This window comes from Benincasa hispida, chromosome 1 (assembly GCF_027475165.1).
Source record: "Benincasa hispida cultivar pf3 chromosome 1, pf3_genome.v1.1, whole genome shotgun sequence".
In the NCBI taxonomy this organism is placed as follows: domain Eukaryota; kingdom Viridiplantae; phylum Streptophyta; class Magnoliopsida; order Cucurbitales; family Cucurbitaceae; genus Benincasa; species Benincasa hispida.
Window position 1 is genome coordinate 70236793 of NC_143478.1, and position 23337 is coordinate 70260129.

The 23337-nt window shown below is 33.0% G+C and overlaps 1 long non-coding RNA gene across 1 annotated transcript; it reads left to right on the forward strand.

Moving 5' to 3' along the window:
- The first annotated feature begins 11765 nt into the window (after window positions 1–11765).
- On the forward strand, window positions 11766–16721 carry LOC150038682 (uncharacterized). The gene is made up of 3 exons (XR_016525180.1): window positions 11766–15176; window positions 16289–16403; window positions 16489–16721. It is a non-coding gene; the product is annotated as an uncharacterized LOC150038682 (long non-coding RNA).
- The last annotated feature ends 6616 nt before the right edge of the window (window positions 16722–23337 follow it).

Sequence of the window (23337 nt, forward strand, 5' to 3'; positions counted from 1 at the left end):
CTCCACACCTAGTAGAGCACCTTCCATTTCCTCTTAGGTTATTTCATCTTCAGACTCTTTGATGATGATAATGTGATGACATGAAATTTCACCTTCCTCATGCTCTAAGCTTCCATTTTGGGGTTTAGTGAAGACAACGTCATGCCTCTTCACTTTCACTGAACCTTCACTTGTGTTGAGAGTAACGGAGGTCTTTCTCTTCATTTGTGAAAGAACAATACTATGAAATTCCTTGTCACTTTTTGCCTCACAAGATGATTTCTCACCTGATAGACTTTCGATATCCCTATGGCTTAGGCATCGCCAGATTGACGCACGGGATATTGGTTCATTCTTTCTTATGGCTATATTGGGGACGACACTGTGAGTTTCTCCTTTACCCTTTATCTCATTGGAGACACGCTTACTGAAGTGATCCTCAAACCTTCGTGCTTAAGGCAATAAAAAATGGACGCACGAGATTTTCCTATGATTTTCTTCGAAATTGTACCTAATCTTTCGAAGGCTGATGGTTGCGTCACTATCGGAGATTGACAGACAATTTTCTCTTCTCCTTCGTAAGGAAAAGTCAACCTTTGAAAGGCTGAGTTTCGGTAGATCAAGGAGTCATGCGTAGACTTTCTCTCTCTACTTTCGTCATGCCCAATCGCTCAAAGGCCAAAGCGCATGCAACAGGCGGTCTGATGCGGTGGAAGGTTGAGTTTCTTTTATCCTTGCCCTTTTTTTCTTTTATATCATTGACTTCTTCTGCAGTTATATGATTGTTATCGACCACCTTTTCCTTCACCCTTTTGGTTATGCGAACTAGCTTTAATGACTTATATCCAAGCCCCTTCCTCGATGCAGGTATAACATGCCCTTCCTGCAAAAGCTTCTTATGGGTCGAAGAAAGCTCGGGTTGCTCATAAATGCTAAAACTCTTAAATTCGGTGTGAGTTTTGAAGTCAAACCCTACTTTTGCCAACAATTTGTAAGCTTTAGGATCGAACCCATCTTTCATTTGTGTTTCAGGCAGATTTACCTTTGTTAACTCTCCCTTAGGTTCATGGATTTCCTGCTTTGTTATCGGCATAAATGGTGTAATGAAACTTTCTTTTAAGATTTAAACATCCCTGACCTTCAAGCCTTTTGAGCACTCTGTAAAAGGTGACTCACACTTCTTGCGCCTCGAAAAAGGAACATAGTGTAAGATCGAAGGACTTGGAGCCTTTTCATTTTTTAAAATCGATGTCTTTGTAATTCTGGTGGATGCCTCACCTTCTTTCGAGCTAGAGGCTTGTGCCTTGTTGCTTGTTTCCTTCCCTACATCTACTTATGATTTTGACTTGGATTCACCTTCATCCTTTATTAATGGAGTCTCCACAGCCATTACCTGAACAACACTCACTCTTCAAATAAAACTTCGCATTTGCGAAATGAGACTTAGCTTTTGAAAATGGATTAGAGTTTGTTTCATCTTTTTTTAATCCCGTCTTGATAAAACTTGAAATATTGATGCAGTGTTGATGTTATCACCCTATTTTCATGAATCCAAGGACGTGCCAATAGCAGTTTATAGATGGTCTTCGAGTCTATGACATGAAATAACACGTCGACCTTTAGGTCGCCAATGAGGAGTTCTAAACGTATCATACTGATCTCCCTTTGACTGTCTTGGTTAAAACCTTAAATTATGAACTTACTATTCAACAATTCTTCCATAGGGATGCCCAATTGCTTTATATCCGTCTTAGGCATTATATAACGGTTGATCCATTGTCGATGAGAATTCGCCCAACTTTCTATTCTCGAACATATCCCCATATATAGAGGCCTATTATACAGCTTTGATCCCAACAGTAGATCCTTGTTTAAGAAACCTATGGACATATAACAAGGGGCAAAAACGCGCGTCGTAGAGGTCAACACACTAGATGCTTTGGACTCTAACAATGCATTGATGTGAGCCATCTTAGTTGCTTGAGGGAGTAACAATAGGTCATCTTTGTTGAACGATAGTAAATCTTTTGATTCTTCCATCACTTCCGATGAACTTAGAGGTTATCCTCTTCTCCTGACGTGCTGATGGCATGACATGCAACAACCTCTGGCCCTTTCCCAGAACAGTGGCCATAGAAATTCTCCAGTAGGAAATATGCCAACGTCAATTGTCGCCTGGGTTGAGGGAAGTTTTCATCTTCCTCCTCAATAAGCCTAGGCTTTCAAGCCTTCTTTTTTTCTTTCCTTTTCTAAGTCGTATTCCTTCTTCTATAACTTTGATAGGAGCACGAATATTTTCGGATAGAACTCGACTTTCTCTTCTTTTGATGCGTTACGAGAATCCATCCCTCATCATCGTCATCATCAACATGTTCTTCTTTATATTGAAAATCTTTCATTCAGATCGCTTGCTGAAACCGAACGACGACGGTTCAAAGGACCCAAATTGGACTAAACTCTCTTTTTCTTCATAACACCTATTCGATGTTGGAGCACTCGAAGTTACTACCATTACGGTATGATTTGTTTGAGCAACTTTGTCCAGATCCAACTTAATTTTTCTATCACGAGCCAACCATAGAATCAGCTTGTTCAACACAAAACGCTTTTTGACTTGGTGGTTAATGACATTGTGATACTTGCAGTAGTTAGGATCATCCACTTTTTTGGCTTGCTCCGATTGTTTGCATTTCGATAGCTAAATAAGTTGCTTTTCTATCAATTGTTCAAGCATACCTGCAACATCAGAATCAGGAAATGGATAAACTTTTTCCTGCCTCTCCTTTAAAGTTAGACGAAGTCTTTCGCCTCCATCGTATTTCTTCTCAATTTTCTTCTCTTTGAAGAAAAATTCAGTGGGGTCGTATTAACGATCATTGATTCATTCGTGGCGCTTTTCACAATCTTTTCAGCACCCTTTATCTCTTTCTTGTCCTTCTTCATCTCAAGGATCAGGAAATCCTTCGTCCCTCCATTGGCTCAACTCTATATCATGGGCGTGAGTTTCCAATTCCTTAAATGTACGGGGTTTTATTCCCTACAAAATATAAAGAAGTCCTCAGTGCATACCTTGGGTGCATATTTCTATTGCAGACAGTTCGGTGAGTTGGTCTTTTCAGTCCAAGCTTAGAGCTCTCTATCGGTTGATGTAATCGATGATGGCTCTCCTTTATGTTGTATGGCATTTTTTCAACTCCATCATATTGACAGTGCATCTAGTACTGTAGAAGCGATTTAGGAACTCTCTTTCCAGTTGTTCCTAACTGTTGATCACCTTAGGCTCTAGATTAATATACCAGCCAAAAACATTTCCTTTTAGGGTTCTGACAAACTGTTTGACCAGTAGATCTCCTCTGATTCCCACATTCTTACACGTTTCAACAAAATGGGCAATGTGTTGTTTCGGGTTACCCTTTTCATCGAATTGATGGAACTTTGGGGGTTGGTATCTTGTAGGCATCCTCAAGTTGTCTCTGGGTATACAACTTGGAGTACATAAAAGAGGTCTGAGACAGGCCTCCATACTGAGCCTTTATGGAGGTCATGATAATGTCTTGCAACCGTTGGACCGATAGAAGGTAATAAAATTTGATTGTTGCCGTTGAGCTTTTTGCATCATGGTCTTCTTTTGTCATTTGCCCTGACAGTAGGGGTTTGACTTGACTCAGCAGTTTCACGAGCCTGCAGCTACTCTCTTAAGGCATTGATCTCATGGTCTTGTTCCTTAACAATTTTTATTAGAAAATTTATCTTTCTTTCCATTGTCGCCATGGCTGCCTCGGTCGTCACGTCTGCCATAATGACGACATCACATCCAGGGTGGTTCCCTTTTCGACTTGCTGGAGGCAGAAGTAGAGTTTTCAAACAAGGGATTTTCCTTGATGAATATTTTGTTTTTAGGAGACTTTTTCATCTATTTCAGAATGCTATGCACGATTATGGAACTCTGCTATTATCCCTGTAGAACATCTTTTGAGCGACTGTGGGTGACAGGTCCCATGTAGGAGTCAGAGTTACTTTGGATGCAACTTTCTTTGGTGACATTGTTTTGTTTGGATGTTGAGAGAGACATGAGAGGTAGAGATGTCCCACTAGACGTGCCAATTTGTTTGCACAAAAGTTTCTGGAGACACTTGTTTCGTGAAGTGGAACTTATGTTGATGTTGATGTTGATTTAATGTGATGTGGTTTGATCTCTAGTACTTGATCCTTTGATTTTCTCTCAGTTTGATGCATACGCTTGACTTGAAGAAGCAGAGCATGTGATTTTCTTGAAGTTGAAGTCTTGGAAGAGTCGTTGTATCTTTAGGAGATTTATGTCTTCAAGGAGTGTGCAGCTTCAGGAGTCTAAAAGTCTTCTGATTGGTTGGAGAATTCTTTCTGGACTCTCTAGAATATTGAATTGCTAACCCCACAAATGAAGAGAGCTCCTCTATTTATAAAGTTCTCTGATTGGCTTCGTGGACTTGGACTTGGTTGGTCCATGGTCCTAATTTAGGGACGTATGTCAACTAATTGGTCCCAAGTTCAATTATTTGGAGTTTCGTCATTAATTTAGTGAATGACGTTGCAATTTGTGATTGGTCTAAAATTTCTCCTTCAACAATAGCGAAAGTCAACCTCCACATTTTTCATTAGGTATTTTTTAGTCAATTCTCTCCAACTTCTTTTCTTTTTTTCTTAATTAATTAGCTCCAATTGTTGCTTTTTTTTTTTAAAAAAAAAAAATCTTAAGCTTTCCTAGTGTGGCTCGAACCCTTTCCCTGGATTTCCTTTCCATTAAAACTTCCCAAGGCCTAGATCTAGAACCCACTATTGATGTCGTTAGCTCCCTCTTTCGATGCAGTTGATTCCTTATGATCATTGTAATTGGTTGATCTCCTCATATCGGGTTGTCACCACCACTACAATTTTTGCATTTGCTGACGTTCAAAAGCTATAACTCATTATAGTTTACATTTTTTAACTTCAATAGTGCGAGTTTCAACTATTAAAAAAATAAACTTTTAGGCTGACGACCAAAAAAAGCCAACTATAAGTCTTTCTTAACGGTTTTTGATCGTCAACAAAGGTAATGTGACGTTTATGGTTGTCAATTATTTTAGAAAACCATCAACTATAGCCTATTGTTGACATTTCTTGAATGTTAACGCACTACAAGAGAAAAAGACTCTCCCGATGCCTAAAACAACCATCAGAAGAACTATCATCGGAAGAGAGGATCTCTTCCGACTATGTAAGGGTAGCATCAGGAGTTAGCAATAACTCCCAATGTGACATATAAGTCGTCAGGAGCTAGGTCCAAACTCCTGACGGATAGACAATAGGCATTCAAGAGTTCAGGAGATGGAAGCTAGCACTGACCGAACTCCCGACGATTTAAGTAATTCGTCGAGAGTTTGATAGGAACTCCTGACGAAGCTCCCAACAACTCATGATAGCCATCGGGAGATAGGTTTTAAAACTCCAAATCGAATAAGATAGATCCAAATCTGCCTTCTTCATCCGTAACCCTAGCAGACCAAAGAACAACACCACGATTTGTTCGTTTGTCTTCCATCTTCTGCTGCTCATTTGTATGCCCATCTTTCGTCGGTAGGTCAATCGTTCATCCATCGTTAAGCTGTCTATTCGCCACTATCTATCAGCTATCATCCGTTCATCCGTCGTTCGGTAAGCCTTTCTCCATTTTGTTTAAATTGGACCTAAAATGCATTATATATTTACTCATTTTATTGTTTAGAAGAATGTAGTGACTTCTGATTGCTTTATTTTTCATTTTATTGAGTCCTAATATATGATTAAAATGTCTTGATTTTATGAAAATATATGTGTTAACATTCATGTGAATGAATTGATATTTGTACAAGATTGATTTATAGTTCTTCCATTTTTCAAAATATTAGTGGGAGCATTAATATGTGAATGAACAACACATAGTATCACTTTAGTAATTGGTCCTTTTTGTGATTATGATCATAGTTTGATTTTGTTAGATTGGATTTGTAGTTTAGGGTCCCATTTTTTAGTGTCCTTTTTTTATGTCCTTGTATATTCTTTTATTATGTTCAATGAAACCTTGATTTCATTTTACGAGTATATATAAGCCTCTAAAAGTTAACCACCATTCATTATGTACACAACATAGGTTATAATTTGTTTTGGATTATAAGTTGGGTAAGAAAAGGTGTATTTTTAAGGATGAATAAAGAATGGATCAAACTTAGAAATAAGTTATCGGTCAAGTATAGAGAAGGAGTATCCCAATTTTTAGATGAGGCTAAGTTTCATATTAACCGAAGTACTTTAGGTTATATTGACATTTTTTAGCTGTCAAATGTTCTCCAAAACCATAAATTTTACCCTATTTGTTGACACTTTTGGCCATTAATGAAGGACAATATCGACGTTTTTTAGTTGTCAACTATTTCTAAAAATTGTCAGATGTACTCTTTGTTGATGCTTTTTGACCATCAAACGTACTATATTTTTGGTTACATGCATTAACTAGCATGATTATATGTTTTTATACTGACATTAGCTGTCCACTATAATGATGTCATTGACGTTTTTTAGCTGTCAACTATACAAATTTGAAAAAACAAATTAGGGTCATTAAGTTGCCTCATATACAACCCATAATTCTCCAAAGAAGCTTAAAATCTAAGACTTGACTTATTACAACCCAATATAGCTAAGGTATTTAAGAACTCCTTCGATTTCCAAGCATAATATCCAAAATTAGAACAAAATTACACTACAAAAATTTAATATGAGCAACAAAGGCGGCTAAAACTTGGGAGGACGGGAAGAAATTAGTGATTGATATAATGGGAGGGAGATAACGAAAAGATGAATCGACAATACATGGGAATAACGAGCAAAAATACACAACAAAATGAATGAACGATGTTATATTCACATTAGTGATATTTTATTCCTTAGTGTTTGGGAAAATTGTATTGAGTGGCAAAACATAATTATATATTAGTATTTATAGCTTCACTTTTTACACTTTGCGTCTATAGCAAAAATCATGAATGATTTTTTTCTCCTATTAATCTCTTCCTTGTTTTTCTTTCTTTTTTCTTTTTATTTGTTTTTTTCTTTCTTATGTGTGTGTAAAGCAACTCCTTTGCATTTCTTTCTTGCATGAATGACGCCAGTCGTAGACTTCGCCGATGCTGCCTCACTCCAGACCTAGCGGCCTGAAGACATCGCCGCCGCCTAGAACCACCAGTCTTTAACCAAACATGCCGCCTCCACTGCCGAGTGTCGTAGTCGCTGCTGTGTCCATGCTACAAGCCTACTATCAATCACCAATGGACAAAGTAGTCACTAGAAGTCATTAGTTCTCACACAGATCTCCCTCTCACTTTCTCTCATGACCGTCTATCGCACAAGAAGTCGGCAGTCAACTGTCGCCCATTCCTTGTTGACACTGGTGAACATTGCCCAACCACCATTGATAGTTTGAGTGAGTTTTGGCTAATAGGCCTACATCGAGCAATTTGAGTTCTATTGTGGAGTCGTTTCTAACTAGTAGTGTCATTCCGATTCCTTTGTTCAACGACGCCACTTTGAATCAAGATCAGGTCGTCGATACTGTCTAGTTGTCGATCTCAACATTTTGTATCAAGTGTATCAAATGTACATCAGTAATATATCAAGTGAATCAAGGGTATAAGTGTGAGTGTATCGAGGGTACATCAGTAGTGTATCAAGTATATCAAGGGGAATCAAATGTATCATGTGTATCAGATGTTTCGAGTGTATCAAGTGTATATCAAGTGTATCAGGTGTATTAAGTGTATCTGGATGTGGGTTGCACTTATTTTTTTTACCATTGTTGGATTTTATGCCCTAAACCTCGTAGATAGTAAGTGTAACATTTGACTGATCATTAATAAAGTGCTATTAATGTTTATTACAACAAATAGTTATTGTTTATCTTGTATTTATCTTGCTAAATAACCTTAATCCAATAAACTAACATCCTAGACTGTTGTATGAGTCTTGAACTGTATGTGGAGACATACGAGGATCGGTATTTAAGATACAACCTAAAGGGTCTATAGTATATAGATAAGGCTGGATATCTTATCCTAATGACACTATAGATACAATCCACTTTGTATTTGATACAAATGCAATGATCCAACGCGTTCGTGTAAGAGACATACGAGTGAGGGTATCCTATGCAATGAGTTTGTATAAGACCGAACCACGAAATAGTAACCTCTAGATGTAACTCCGTTGACTAGTTAGGTTTTTTTTTTTTTACCAAAATGACCTAGGCAACTTAGTCACAATCTTGAGTGGATTATGGAATCCTGTTCATGAAGAATTGTCCTTTGATTTGTATGGTGAGAGTGGCCAGATTTTCGACTCAATAAGCCTACCATTTTAGGGACGAAACCGAGTGAGGAGCTGGGAACATAATTTCACGAGATGGAATTCACTCATTCCTGACTTTAGAGTAGATGAATGTTCTCTTAAGTGGTGTCTTCGGGACTTGAACAAAGGGCCCTACCCTCTCACTGGCCCGAGAGAGGTTTCTGTTTAATGGTTGGACCATAAAAAAGTTGTTCATTAGGGGAGTAGTGGTACTTAAATATACAGAGGTAACCTAGGGGTAAAATGGTCATTTGATCCAGCTGGTGTTACGAACACTCATGAAGGACTAACTTGCTGTCATTGGTCAATATCCGTGGACAAAGAAATATATCTGCAGTGAGAAAAGTGAAACTGTGGATCTATAGTTATGTGTACCCATAGTTAACGAATATTGATTAACTTAGTTAATGAGTTTAGCCATTTAATCTCATATTGTTGGAGCTTTTGATCTGTAGGTTCATTAGATCCTATCTCATAAAGGGTATTGAGGTAATTAAAGTAATTTGAAATGTTCAAATTTACTGGGGAAAGAATATAATATGGTGATATATTATAATATAAAGTTTATATTTTAATTAAACTTTATAATATAAATTTATTTTGAATTTGATTCAAAAATTTGATTTATGGGAGACTTAAATATTTGAAGGAGTTCAAATATTAAATTAATATGAATAGAATTCATTTTAAAATTATAGGTTAAAATTAATGCACATTAGATGCACATTAAAACAGTAGGTAATATGAGAGAAAACATAACTGAATATAATTCAATTATAAGGTTAAATTAAATATGTGATATTTAATTTAATGATTAATGAATTAGAGAATTAATTAATTAATTAATTAATTTAATCAAATTAATTGAATTATAACTATAGGTTATGAGAGATGGATGTATTAGAATATGATTCTAATGCATGTTTAATTAAATATGAGATATTTAATTATTATTAATTAATTTGATTAATTAATAATTATTTGATTTATTTAATAAAATAAATTTGGATTTAATTTATTTTTTAAATTAAATAAATTTATTATTATTTAATTAAATAAAATAAATTTGATTTAATTTACTGGTTAAATAAATAATGAATTTATTATTATTTAATTAAATAAATTAAATTTGATTTAATTTATTAATTAAATAAATAAGTTATAACAAACTCCCAAGGTGGGAAGTTATACGGGAGTCTCTTGTCAAGACTCCCTCCTTTCTCTCCAAAGAGTTCTCTCAAGATTGCATAATTCTCTCTTGCTTCAGGTCTTTGAGTTTTTTCTTTATAACAAAATTTGCTCCAAGGATCTCACCTTCTTTTTCCTCACTAGCCCAAGTGGTGAAACCATTTTGGTGGTATTCACTTATTTGCAGCAGAAGAATAAAGATCATGGATTCAAAAGGTTGGTGAAATCATCAACGATAATAAGGATTTCTATATTTTATTTCCTTTGTTAATTTTTCATTAAAATCTAAAAATGGTATGGATTTTTTTTCCAGTTGCATTTAGGATTTCAAGCCAATAGGACAATAAACCTAATTTTTAAAACTTAATTTGCCAAATCTATAAGAAGCATTATTTATTTATTTATTTTTTGGGTGTGTTTTGTGGTTTTCTTTACCGTATAAATACCAAACACATAAAAATATGAAGATAATGATAGAAATTTAATAGCACCATAGTAAATGTATTAAAAAAAAAAAAAAAAAAAACCTTAAATAGGAGCGGGAGAGTGTCTAGGTGCAAGGGATTTAGTGTGGGACAGACTACCTAAAATTGAAGGAAAAAACAACCAATCAAAGTAGGGATAATTATTCTTTTATTATTGTGATTGATATTCAATCTTATAATATATATATGAATGTGGAAAGTTTATTTATTTATTTATTATTATTATTTTTGAAGCCTTATGGATTATGATTGTTGATGTTGAGATTGGTGTGCCCATGAGACCACGTAATGTTCCTATAATTGAGGGGACATTTTTTCACAGCCGCCTCAAATTTGTCGTTTTCTTTTTCTAACATTTTTATAATAATTCACTCTTTTAAAATACTTTAACCTAAGGGCAAGATACTGCCAAAATTCATGAGAATTCATTCTTCTTACTTTTTTTTAATAAGGAAATTAAATAATTTTCGAGAAATTGGAAATATAAATTTGGGTACATTATATTATATGGAAACATAAATATATTTATTATAAACTAATATTTCTTTAGGTATTCTCTAGATATATTCTCTTGCATGAATGAAATGAAAAACAAAAAAAAAAAAAAAGAAAAAAAAGAAAAAACCATCATGACTGTCAAATCTTTTATTTTTATTATATATTATCTTTGAGTTTAATATATAGGTTAAAATCCTATTTTGGTCCCTAGATTTTGAATTTTGTCCTATTCTGATTCCTAAATTTTTAAATACATCTATTTTAGCTCATGAACATTTAAAAAGTATTTATTTTGTTCATGTCGTTAGGATTCTATTAACTTTTTAACATATGATTGTCGGGGGTGAGGGGTTTACTTCAGGGATCTAGAAAATTTGAGAAGAAAATAGTCTAACATCTTCTAAGTATCCTTTATATAAATAAAGTAATTATTTTCTCCTTTTAGCACCAAACACAGATTTCAGTTTTTTTAAAAAAAAGAAAAAGAAAAAGGAAAGAGAAAGAAAGAACAGTCAAATTTAATTGAGACAATTGCAACTTTAATAAAAAAAAAATTTTTGCTTTTTTACAAACATGTCAAAAAACTTTTGAAATTTGATTACTATTTAATTTTTGTATGATTGCTATGTAATTGTCACATATATGCAACTACAAAAGAAATTGAAGTTTTGATTTTTTAAAATATATTTTCTGTACAATGCAACTTCCCAATATAATTATAATTTGGATTTCGTTGAATTTACTTTTAATTGCTAGAACCACAACCTAGTACAAAACACCCATTTTTATTTTTTACATAAAATAAAAATAGAAACAGCAAGAGCAAACATACAACAAATTATCACCTTTTATTAAAAAAAAAAAAAAACAAAAATATTAGGACAATTCCATTTCTAAATCTATAATCAGCTAATACCACCGCTTCCAAATTTCTTAAAAAACAAAGATTTATCTCGATGTAAGATTAGATTTACCTTCATCGATTTAGGTAGGTTTTTGAGTCAATCGATGATTTAATAATATTTACATTTCATCCGGTTATATATGAACGAAATATTAGCATAATTCCATTTGAATGTGATAGCCAAATGTTTATAGAAATCTAGCTTGATATATCCACTTTTATGTAGCGAATATAGATCTACATGCTTATATAATAAAGTTTAGAAAAATTGCATTAGGTAGCAAATTAAAGTTATATATTAGCATCGATGTCATCAAGTTTTAGATTTGGTTGAAAATGATAAAAATTGAAACTTCCAAATTCAAGTTTTAGTCTCAGCTGTCTGTCTCGCTCTCTCTCTAAACCCGCTTCATCTGCAAGTTTCTCGCTCTCTCTCCCCGTCGTTGCCACCTTCGTTTCATCCACCGTCAGTAGTGAAATTGATACAACCAATGTCACAAAGGTGTTTTTATGTGACTTTTGGTTCGCAATCTTCGATTTCGAAGGAGGTGAGTTTTGATTCATTGATGGAATACGCTCTTCATATTCTTTTTCTTTAATTAAGATATTAAAATTAGATTGCAGAGACTAATTCATTGGGACTGGGCGAGAATTCCTGATTTGAACCTCACTTTTTCATGAAATTTGTCACAGACATTACTAAAAAAACATGGTTGCTAAAGCAAGACAGAACAAAATTCAGATTTGTAAGAAGAAAATCAAACAACAATAATGGAGCTGCCAAATCACCATCCTAATTCATCAACAAATTTCAACATTCTTCCAAACTGTTTTAAATCTTAGGTCAATTCATCAACTTGATGGGAGGCCTGTTTTAAATCTTAGCAAAATAGTAATCAGACAACAATCAGTTAGCAATCGGTATTACAGGTAATTAGATAATGATCAAAATCAAATAGCAATTAGACAACAATTAGTATCATTAATAATAATAATAATCATCATCAAATAGTAACCATATAGCAATTCAGTAGCAATTCAATAGCAATCATATGTCAATCAAATAGCAATCAAATGGTATAGTAGAAGTTCATATAGAAATCAAATAGCAATCAAAATACTATTAGACGACAATATTAGAAACTACTAATTATGTGACAAAAAATAGTGGTAGTCGGATGCCAATCAAATGTCAATATCATAAACAATGAGGACATTAATCACAATCATTTTCTTTGGATGTTGTATATTAGTCGTTGTAAAAATGGAAGAATTGGGAAGTGAAAAGTAGAGTTGAAATGACAAAATGTGTAAAAGAGAAGAGGAAAGTTCAAGTAATCAAAAGTGAAATATGATAGTAACAACAACAATCAGATAGCAATCTATATCAAATAAAAATCATATAACAATCTCATAGCAATCAGATAACAATCAAATTCTACCATTCAGTGATTCAGTGGGAAAATTTTTGAATTTTCAGTTTTAATGCCTCATTAAATTGGATTGAGCTGACTAATTTTTGTTTTTGTAAAATTTAAATTGTGTGGACATTGGCATAAATTTTATATTTTATTTTGGCATGCTTGCAACTAGCCCTAAATTTTAACCTACAATTTAACATAAAATGTCATAAAAAACCTCACAGCCCTTGATTATTATTTTTTTTTGATATATTACACTCATACATTCCACTATTGTAAAAATATATTGTATTTTGTTGTTTAATTTGTATGAAACTAATATTTTATTTTGTCTACCACAAGTATAGTGGTTACATGTTAACAATTATAAAATATATGTGAAAGTTTGAAGTTGACATCTCAATTAAGTACTAAAAATTTTAGAAAATATGTGGGAATAATTGAAGGGTTAAACAAACAAAAATTAACCACTAAAAAATCAAACTATTTTAGACTACAAAAAACTACATCAGAACTACTAACTTAATAACTCAATTATGCATCTCCAAAAACAAACTTCCTAATTCCACAAATATATTAACTTTAGACTTCAAAACTCAATTCAGTGTATTAAACAATCCCTAATCGACTAAGGCCTATTTGGGATTACTGTAGCTTTTAAAATAATTGCTGATAGCTGTGCTTTTAAAAACATAAAAAGATGTAAAATAGTAGTAAAATAGTATTTGATAAATTTCAACTTAAATATGAAAAAGTAGTGTTGAACGAGAAATTTTGATCCAATCATAAACTGCGACGTCATTCACTAAATTAATGACGAAATTCCAAATCATCAAATTTGGGACCAACTAGAAGGTGACATGTGTCCCAAATTAAAATTGAAGACAAATTTTGATGATGCCACATGGTTTTATCATGACCGTTGAATTAGATAAGATTAATTTGACCCAATTTGATATTATTATTTGGATTAAAAGTCCAGTTGAGCCCAAAAAAAATGCTTAATTTGAACTAAATGGGAAATAAGTCCCAAATTCAATTAGTTGGGCTTAGGGGCTAGGTCCATGGACCAACCAAGCCTAGGCCTATGAAGTCTACCTGAGAACTCTATAAATAGAGAGACTTTTCTCATTTGTGGGGGTCAGCAATTCTATACTCCAGAGAGCTTAGAGGAAATTCTCTATAATCAGAAGACTCCTTCACTCTTGAAGCTGACCACGCTTGAAGACTGAAGTCATTTGAAGATACAAGCATTCTGACCATGCATGAAGACTGAAGTCCTTTGGAGATACAAGCATTTTGAAGACCGAAGTCCTTTGAAGATACAAGCATTTTGACCACGCCTGATGACTGAAGTCCTTTGAAGATACAAGCATTCTGAAGGCTGAAGTCCTTTGAAGATACAAGCATTCTGAAGACTGAAGTCCTTTGAGGATACAAGCATTCTGACCACACTTGAAGACTAAAGTCCTTTGAAGATACAAGCATTTTGAAGACTGAAGTCCTTTGAGGATACAAGCATTTTGACCCCGCTTGAAGACTAAAGTCCTTTGAAGATACAAACATTCTTTCAAGACTCCAAGCTTAAGAACATCCACACGCTCTGCTTCTATACATCAAACGTGCACTCAATCGGGAGAGAATTAGATGATCAAGTACTAGAGATCGAACCACGATGCATTAAATCAACACCAACTCAAGTTCAACTCCACGAAACAAGTTTCTCCGAAAGCCTCGTGCGAACATTAATCCTCAAGACGATCATCACTACAAGAATTTTTGACTTTAATATTGGTAGAAAAAAGTGAAATCGGATGTATAATGTCGGTTTTGTTTTTTTTTTAAAAAGCAGATTTTTAATGTCAGTTTTAAACCGACATTGTAGGGGTACCTTTAATGTCGATTTTAAACCGACATTAAAGACCCGCTTAATTTTTCCTTCTTCACTCTCCCCATATTTTCTTTTTCCTCTCATTCTCACACTTCCCTTTTCAGACCCTTTTCTTTCTCATTTCTCTCTTCCAAACCCAGTAGTCCGTGGTATAGATCCTCGTCCATCGATCGTTCGTCGTGGTGTAGATCTGGGTGAAAAGTCTGCCATTCGTTCGTCAATCGTGGGTGAAGAGTCTTTCGTGGTGTGAACCTGGCTCGGATCTGAAGTCGCACCCAGTCGTTCGTGCTGTAGATCCTCTCATTCGTCCATCGTCGGCTGCACCTAGTCACCCAGATCTGAAGTCGCCCGGATCTGTGTGCCGTCGTTCGTCGTTCAATCTGAAGTTTGCTGTTCGTCATTCGTCCAGATCAGTATGCTCTTCTTCTCTTTCCTCTCTTAAACTCACATCAATTTTTATTCCCATGTTACACCTTTCAACTGTTTGTGTAAATGTCTCAATGAAAGCCAGTTGCTGTTTCACTTCAATACATCTCTCTGCTTCTAGATTTGGGCCTTTTTATGTGTCTATGACCTTTGAAATTCGATTTGAATTAATGGTTTTGTTGTATATGATACATTTGTTGAAGTATTGGCAAGAGGCGTTGCCAAGAGTTGATCCTGTGTTGGGTATGCGTGAGCAAGAGCAGAGAAAATGAAATGTTTAGCGCAAGGCACTGGGTAGACGATCGTGTAGCAAATGGGTAGCGCTACACGATGAGGTAGGCGATCGTGTAGGCGGGCGCTGAACGATCGTATAGCAATGCGGGGAGCTAAACAATGAGGTAGACGATCGTATAGCAGATGCACGGAGCTAAGCGATGCGCTAGACGATCGTGTAGATATGCATGGGCGCTGGACGATCATCGATCATGTAGGCGGGCGCTGGACGATCGTATAGCAGATGCGCGGGTGTTGGACAATCGTGTAGGTGGGCTCTGGATGATCGTGTAGGAGGGCGCTGGACGATCGTATAGCAGATGCACAGGCGCTAGACGATCGTGTAGGTGGGCGCTGGACGATCGTATAGCAGATGCGCGGGCGCTAAACAATAAACTACACGATGGCACTATGCGATGGGCATGAGTGCTAGATGATAGCCGTGTTGTGCTAAACGATGAGTAGATGCATTACACGATAGGCAGAATGTTAAGCGATAGGCGATGATGTTAAGCGATAGACGGATGCGTTTGACGATAAGACGTCAGCGCTAAAAGATGGAAGTAAATGATGGGCGTGGTAGCTAAACGATAGCCTATGCGCAAGATCGTTTACTAAACGATTGAGCTACACGATGGGCCGCTAGAGCTAAACGATAGATGCAGGAACTAAACGATTGATTGGCTTGAGAACATGTGCATTATGCTAATTAAATACACTAAAAGAATGTTTGACTCACAGTTTTAATACCTTTTAGTTGATGACTCACAATTTTAAAAAGAAGATTCTCTCATTTATTCAACTATTAAGTTTTTTTGTTTTGCAGGTGCAACAAAGGAGTAAAGATTTGGTATCGCAACCTCTTTATGCTTTTTCTTGGGGAACTCTAGTAAAGAATTTTTCCTTGAATGTACCATTTATACACATTCCCAATAAACACGGTTAGTTGAATATGAATTCTGATCACATTTTCACTTTCAATCCTTTGTCTTAAACCTTTTTTATTTGTGATCCTTTGAACAACAGTGGTCAGACAAAGATGCCTATAACCAGACACTACTGAAGTGGGGGGTCTGTTCAAAAAGAATTATGAAGGGATCCATACTTACCAATTGGAGAGGGACAGTACACTTATAATGTTTGTATTACTTGTAATTTGTGTTTTCAAGGGCTGAATTCTTGTACGGCCTTTTAAATTATAATTTTATAGCAGAATTTGTGGATTAAATGTAATAGATTTGCAATCCATACATAAATAATATGTCATAGCCATAGTGTTCGATGATGATGTGTCATGTTATACTTTTTGACCAAAAAAATGGATTCGGCAACGAAATTTTAAAAAAAGACAATAATTGATAAAAAGGGCAGATTTTGGGCTTTATTGTCGGTTGGAACCGGCATTAAAGGGCTTTAATGCCGGTTGCAAATTTCATTAAAGGGCTTTAATGTCGGTTGCAACCGATATTAAAGGGATTTAATATCAACCGACATTAAAGGGCTTTAATAACCCTATCTTTATTGTCGGTCCCAAAATTCTTCTAGTGCATCAAGCCCAAAGGCCGATCATCCAAGAAGATCAATAAGCCCAAAGGTCGATCATCCAAGAAGATTATCAAGTCTAAATGCCGATCATCCAAGAAGATCAACAAGCCCTAAGGCCGATCATCCGAGAAAATAAGGTCGATCATCCAAGAAGATCAACAAGCCCAAAGGTCGATCATCCAAGAACATCAACAAGCTTAGAGGCCGATCATCCAAAAAGATCAACAAGCCTAAAGGCCGATCATTTAAGAAGATCTACTAGTTTAAAGACTATAGTTTATTTTGAAAGCATCAAAATATTATGTATTAGAGATTGTATTCACTCCCCACAAAATTAATACAAATACAAAGTTCAAGTTCCATAAAATAAATTTCTCTTAAAATCTCGTACGAACAAGTAAGTTAGAGTATTTGGTAAATAAACACATAAAGATCTTATTTTAGATATAATAAATAAAATAGACTACTAATCAACTTTTAAATTTCTTTTTTGTAATTTAAAATTTTAAATAATTTTTTGGTATGGTTGTTTGTTATAGATTAATGTTTCAACATTAAGGAAAATAGTTTTATTATAAAAAAATGGTATATTTATTTAAAAAAATATGCATTTAACTCACACAAAATATAAAATAAATTTAATTAGTTGAAAAATAGATAAAATATAAAATAAATATCGGTTTTAAATATAAAATTGAACACAAATATTAATTAAACATTCTACGTGATTTAGAGAATCTAAAAGTTAGAAGGATAGTGTTTTAAAGTCAACATAAAATTAATCCCTTTGTAAAAGTTATTTTAATAAATTTAATTTAAATCTATTTTAACAAAAGAAAATAAAAAAACGGTTAAGATCTAGATTTTTTTTTTTTTTTTTTTTTTTTTAAATAACTTTTCGACGTAACTAACGTAAAACGTAGCCTAAGTAAGGGAAAAAACACGTAAGTTTATGTAATAAAAAATAAAATGGTTAAAGTTGACACTCAAATCTAGACTCCAATCTCTAGATTGAACTAGAAAAAGGAAAAAAGAAAATAGAAACAAAAACTTCAAATCTAAAATAGATTTAATAAATCAATAATAGTGCAAAGAAAATTAATAAATAAAACAAATTAAATGAAACATCACGACACTCAATAAAATAGCAAAAAATAAAGTAGAAGATGTGAAGAACATAACATAACACAAACAGAAACGACCCTACAAAAGGGCAAGGCTCTCGGATCGACATGTCGTTATCTATAAATTATAACTAAACAAAATCTCTCATTAATAATAATACATAAAAAAAAGGAAAGAAAAAGGTTCGGAAAAGTCAAAGAATGTGTTGTTTTGTGTAGTGTCGTTGTAATGACTAAGGAGGGTTAGCAGCCCAACATGTTGTCTCCATATATTAATATTAATAATATTAATAATATTATTATTATTTTATGAACTCTGTTGTTTTGTGTAAGGAAAAAGAATCTTTCTCTTTGCAGTCTATATATTTTATTTGATTTGTTTTGATGATTATATAGTTCTTATACAATATGCATGTGTGGGTCCCATCATCATATTATTATATATATACTTCACGTTACATAATTTGGTTTAATACTACCATGTGGGGAAGAAATAAATAGGGAAAATTAAAAGAAGCTTCTTTTATTTATATATGTATGTTTACTTGAAAAGAAAATGAAAAAATTAATATTTAAAATCAATGAGTTAGATAGATGCCTTTTTGTTTGTGAAGCATACACACAAGGACTTTGGAATGAAATGCATGGGAAGTTTTTGTCCATCAAAACTTTTTAATAATAATTAATTAAGTTGGTGAATAATTCCTTTGTCAGGCCTATCAACTATTATGTCCTTATTCTAGAACAGATACATAAAAAGTTAAAATTCTTGTGATCAGATATTCATAAAATATAATAATAAAATAAATAAATATCAAAATAAATTAAACATAATATATACAAGAATAAAATAAAATAAAATAATAAAATATGAAATAAGGAATTTATCTAAAATCTTCGCTTTCTCCAATTTTCATAGAATTTGCACAATGTGTGTGCTCCAAAACCCACAAGATGCCACTATTTATAGATAATTTGACAAGTAAGAGGTGAATTACATGGATACTAATAATATGTAATGTTGAGACATATAGATAACACTTTGGAAAATAAGAGCATCACATATGGTCAATGAATATCAAGCATGAGCATCTAATGAACATCTATTGTCATAATATTTATAATACTTCCCCTCAGATGCTCATTATATATATGAAATATGTCTCGTTAAAATCTTACTAGAAAAAAACTCACTGGAAAAAAATCCTAGTGAAGGAAAAATGGTATATATTTCATATAATCTAATACTCTTAAAAAGAATACAATATATTTACTCCCCTCATGGAAACATCACTTGAGATCTATGAGTTGTCGCATTCCAATATTGTGCACCAATTTCTCAAAGGTTGTGGTTGGTAATGATTTTGTAAATAAGTCTATTAGGTTATCCTTCAAACAATTTTGTTATACAGTGATGTCACCATTTTCTTCAAGATCATGAATGTAGAAAAGCTAATATGCTTTGTTCTATTTCCTTTAATATATCCTCATTTGATTTGAGATATGCATGTTATGTCGTCTTCGTATAATATCGTTGGAAGATTTTTACTAGAAGACAAACCACGTGTTCCACAAATATGCCGAGTCATTGATCTTAGCCATACACATTCTTGACTAGTCTCGTAAATTGTAAGAATTTCAGCATGATTTGAGGAAGTAGCCGTTATGGTTTGTTTCGTTGATCGTCATGATATAAAAATTCTTCTCAATGTACTAAGTAACCTGTTTAAGATCTAGCTTGTATGAGTTAGATAACTAACCTTCATCTTCAAAACCAATTAGATCATAATTAGATTTATTAAAATAAAATAAATCAATATAAACTAATTCTTAAATAAAACGTACCATATGTTTAACTCTACTCCAATATCCTCCTTTTGGAGGAATATCTTATATATGTAATCAAATTATTGAAAAATACTACAAAGTACATGTATAAACTAGTCAAGCTATATAAGTGCACTTATTTTTTAAAATTTATGCTTCATCAAGACCTAATATTTTTCATCATCTTTATCAGATCAGATGATATATCCTTTTCACATAGAGTGAATGAATCACCATAGGAGTATTCAATGATATACATAATCCACAAAAGATATTTTAAGTATAAATTGATACAATTCCATTTGCTCTATGCTTTATTGGCAAGCTAAGACAAAATTTATCACCTCAATTTCTTTCTTCAGAAATTTTATTATCTTGGAGTTTCTGCTCAAATCATCAACATATCAGGTTGTAATTTCTTTATAAAAGGATATGACAAATAGGGTTATTTTTGTACCTTCATACAAACAAATATTGAATAAGATGATTGTATCACATTCGTCAGGTATATTTTATAAGAATCTCTATCATATATAAATGATTCTCTAATTTTGAATTATAAGATTAGGTACCTTTAATTCTTCAAGAATTTCATAAATAAATATAATTATTAAGAGATTCATATAATTGTGATATGACTGCATCCATAAGATGTATATTAAACTTTTCATACAAAATTAGTTAAATTGAATATCTCATGGTATTGTATATCGACCATTAAAGAACATGTTTTCCCATAATTAATACCAAGTCTATTGCTAGAATTATTGTGGGATCTATCTCGCTTTATATCTTGTGACTTCACTCTATTTGTTTTACAAATACTCTACTTATATCCCACATGTTTGACATTTTCTGATGTCTAGACTAGTACTAGTCCTCACAATTTGAAAAATGAATTTATTTATATTGGATTGTTTCTTTCCACATAAGTCAATCCTTTCTATGTCGATATTTTTCATACATACTTTCACAAATAATATTGTGAGTAACATTGTATGCAAAAATGTTCTCAACTTATATGGTTCCATAATTTATTAAGATCTCATTATTATCCTCATTTACTTCAATTTTCTTATGAGTACTCACATCTAGGATTTCTTCTAGAACATCCATATTCTTAACTGAGTCATTTATTGATTATATCTCTTTTGAGGTTTTTTATCTTTGGAACCGAATGGTCTATCATGCTTCTAGCATGTCCCAGACTAATTAGTGACAACTTACTGCACTTAATGTGACATTTGTAGTAGCTATATGCGACTTAGTCACTTTCTTAGCATTTATAAATGCATATGATAATTGATTTTCTATATTTGCAAGTGAGTTATTTTTTTAACTTCAGGTTCACATTGATATGTACGGGGATCTAAATGAGACAATAACGATGCATTCCATGTAATTTCTTTTTCCAACTTTTTAATTCTCTCCCTAATGTCGAAAAATTTGTCTCATTAAAATGACAATCAACAAATTGTGCAGTAAATACACCACTCGTCAAGGGTTCAAGATATTTAATAATTGATGAAGAATCATATCCAATATATATTCCTAACCTCTTAGTATGTTGTTGTGGAGTAATTGGAATATGTATTGCACATAAAAAAAAAAAAAAAATTCTCAGATAGAAAATATTTGGCTCATGGTCATAAGCTAATTGTAATGCCGAGTACTTATAATAAGATACTTGTCTAATCCGTACAAGTGATGTCACATGCAAAATAGCATATCCCCATACAGATTTAGGAAGCTTATCTCTCATAAACAATGGTCTAGCAATTAATTGCAAACGTTTTATAAATGATTATGCTAAACCATTTTGTGTATGAACATGAGCTATTGGATGTTCAACATTTATCCCAATTAACATACAATAATTATCAAAAGCTTGGAATGTAAATTTACCAACATTATCACGACGAATGGTCTTAATTGTATAATCAGGAAATTGTACTTTTAACTAATTTATTTGAGCAAGTAATCTTGCAAATGCAAGATTTTGACTTCATAATAAGCACACATGTGACCATCTGCTGGATGCATTTATTAATACCATAAAATATCTAAATCGTCCACTTGGTGGGTTAATAGATTCACATATATCACCATGAATTCGTTCAAAAAATACAAGTGATTCAATCACACTTTAGCTGGTGATGGTCTAATTATCAATTTTCCTTGAAAGCAAGCATCATATGATAATGAATTTGATTGAAAAATTTTATGGCTCTTCAATGGGTGTCCATTTGAATCCTCAATAATTCTTCTCACCATTATAGACCCTGAATAACCTAATTTATCATGCCAAATTGTAAATATGTCTGGATTCATGAACTTTAGGTTCATTGTTGCATATGTTTCAATTACTCATATATGAGTATAATATAATCCAAAAGATAAAACAAACAACTATTTTAGTATACAGTTTTCATATGAGACAGTAGATATGATATAAAGATACTCCATATTATTCTTTCCATCAGTCTCAATATGATAACCATTGCAATATATATATTTAAAACTAAGTATATTTCTCTTTGATTGACTAGAGAACAATGTATTATTAATTGTAAATTTTGTTCCTTTAGGCAAAATAATATTTGCTTTTCCAAATCCTTCAACATTAATACTAAATAACATTGTTAGTTTGGGAAAAATATTTTTTACTTGTAAATATTATATGTGTAGTGGCACTATCTACCAGACATAGATCTTATTTACTCATTTTTTAGTTACTCAACATATGAAAATAATCCATGTTTTTTCATTAAAAGAAAATAATTACAATAAGAAAAACGACACTTGGAATATACAAAATTCAATATTAACCAAGGAAAAAACATGAAAAAAAAGCGGACAACATTAATACTAAATATTCTCAAAATAAAAAGAAACGCTTGTTATGTCATTAATTGTGCTAATTTTCTCTTCGGGAGATTTGAAAAAGTGTGTCACATCCAAATCTGTTATATTGGATGGGTCAAATATCTCACTATCCTGGTATACAAAATTTGCTTCCACATTTTTCTCTTTTTTGTTCAGGGGTACTTGATAGAGAACAACTAAGTCTTTTAACATAGGAAAAGGATGTGACCAATGCCCAGTCATTCCGCAACGGAAGCATTTATTTTTAACACTTTTTGAACTCTTATCTTGTGGAGTTTTTCCTTTGTGATCATCATTTCGTAAGGTTCTTTTGAAATTTGAATAATTACAACGAACACCATGAAAATAATAAGTATTTCTTCGTCTGCCACAATCACAACCTTGACCACGACCACGATCACGACCTCAACAATGGTTATTAACATTCACAATATTCACTTCAGGGAATGATATTGTTCCAATTGATCGAGATTAATGATTTTTCATAATAACT